This window comes from Anneissia japonica, unplaced genomic scaffold (genome assembly GCF_011630105.1).
Source record: "Anneissia japonica isolate Jap-2015-1 unplaced genomic scaffold, ASM1163010v1 scaffold26812_len2245_cov178, whole genome shotgun sequence".
Lineage (NCBI taxonomy): Eukaryota > Metazoa > Echinodermata > Crinoidea > Comatulida > Comatulidae > Anneissia > Anneissia japonica.
The window spans coordinates 1-2,245 of record NW_022733601.1 but is presented as its reverse complement, the minus strand read 5'-3'; the positions used below and the strand labels follow the sequence as shown (position 1 = coordinate 2,245).

The 2,245-nt window shown below is 35.8% G+C and overlaps 1 long non-coding RNA gene across 1 annotated transcript; it reads left to right on the top strand.

Moving 5' to 3' along the window:
- Positions 1-27: 27 nt before the first annotated feature.
- LOC117116208 lies at positions 28-1,898 on the top strand. The gene is made up of 5 exons (XR_004446705.1): positions 28-99; positions 276-384; positions 491-640; positions 1,198-1,288; positions 1,782-1,898. It is a non-coding gene; the product is annotated as an uncharacterized LOC117116208 (long non-coding RNA).
- The last annotated feature ends 347 nt before the right edge of the window (positions 1,899-2,245 follow it).

The following is a 2,245-nucleotide window of genomic DNA, read 5'->3' as shown; positions in this document are numbered from 1 at the left end:
GTATTATATATGTGTGTGTTTTAATATGCAATTTTTATTTTTGTTTCATAGGGTGCTGTTAAAATTTCCGAAGCCCTTATTCAACCGAACCAGAAACCGGTATGCCCCAGAAAATTATTTCTTATTGAATATATATATATATATATATACACCTATACACACTGTATATATAGATATAAAATCAATGACTTTTAACTGTAGGCCTACTAAGTCTTTGCTTGCAATAATTAATCAACTTTCTTCAAGGTCTTAAATTCATTTCTCGTATTTTTCAGACCTTGGAAACACAACTTGACGTTGTTGCCAATGTTGAGCGAATTTTCTTCGACAGAATACCGGAACTATCAAATAATGACACCTTCACATATGCATCAATAAATATTGGTATGCTGTTATGATTATTATTATCATTTTAATCATATTAATTATCTTTTTTATTTTTAATTCACAAATAATTTCACCTACTTCGTGTTTATTTTGGCCTTAATAGCCCTGAATATGCATCCACTAAAATCCAGGAGCGACCCTTGGTTTCATTTCTATAAGGAAAGCGGCAAGCTAACCAGTAAAAGTACGGACTCAAATTCCTTCGAAGGCGAAGCATCCGTTCAATTGAAGTCGAATGGACTTAGCGACGAAGGTACGAACACTGAATAGGCCTATATTTTCTAATGTTTACTAAAATGACTTAATCACGTAGCAAGTAATTAAAATGTCAAAGATGTTCGGGTAGATTGTTTTCTATCCATATGTTACGACTGTGCTTCATTGCTCATACAACATGTGTTGCCATCCTGCCAATGGCCATTCGTTGTCCATCCGGCCCTTAGCCACCTGGTCCTTACCCAATCGACATTTTGGCCATTCGGGACTTTGTCAACCGAAGCCTCTTTTTATCCTGATGCAGTGGTACGTTACTATTGCAAGCATTGTCATCGAGTCATCGTCATGGTCATAATAGAATAATCATCGTTATTATCATTATATTATCATCATTATCGTCGTGGTATTTTGTCACCACCTCCATCATCATCATCACCATCATCATCATCATCATCATCATCATCATCATCATCATCATCATCATCATCATCATCATCATTATCATCATTATCATCATCACCATCATCTATTTTTATCCAACTATTATTCTCCGAAGACATACTAAATCCAATGGCCTTCTTTCATAATATGCAGGTTCTGTGAATTTGTTAGTGTCGTATTTTGAACGATCTGTATTTGAGTCAAGCAGCTCTAACAACAAAAATGATTACTTTCAGTTACAAAGGTAATAACTTCTGCAATTAGTTTTTATTTTCTTTTTCATACTCGTCACAAGGATGGAAAACGATCAAACGTGACAAATATATGAGGTTATATTGTGCCAAAACTCAATGCAATACTTTAATGAATCGTACATGTAGTCAGAAACTTACCGTACTTTATGATATTTTACAGTTAATTGTTGATTTTTCAATTATTGCACCGCCATATCTCAATATGATATCGAGATATGTTTGTACATACGTTTGGTCCCGGCACCAAGCTTTCCTTTACCTTGTATTTTTTAATGAAATTTCTTATGAGAGAGAGGGAGCGAGAGACAGGAAAATGAACATTAAGAGTGAGTAAGACTGTAAGTGACCGAATAAGTTATGTAAGAGTTGCTGAGAGATGATAAGACTACAGTACTAGGATCTCAATGAAGTTGAGTTCATGTACAATATACATGTAGTTTGGACTGATGCTACAAAGTATATATCTTCACAATTCTATTTTAGTGGCGACCAGACTACATATAAATTGCAGAGTGGATTGTTAGCGTGCAAACTAATGAAAAATTACACCAGCTATTCAACGGCCATTGATTTTGTTATGGCTGTGAAGGTAGAGGTATGCCTATTAAAACTGTCTTCGGAAATACACCAGTACGTTTATGGATAGTCTAAGTAGGCCGGGTTATATGCACACTATTAATTAAAGAAATTTACTGAATGAAGTTATTACCGGGACTCGAACCCAGGATCTTTGGCTTACCGTGCGAACGTCTCACCAAATCGACCACAGAGGCCTTTGTGGTTAAGTTGCGTGCAGTAGAGTATTGAGTATTTCATCACTATGAACGAGATCTAATGAGTAATTACTAATAGCACTTGGTGCACTCGGGAACGATCAGAGATCTGAAGATGCGCCCTCGACTGTACATTAGTAACGACACTTTGGATCTCTCGGAAGCGATACTAAA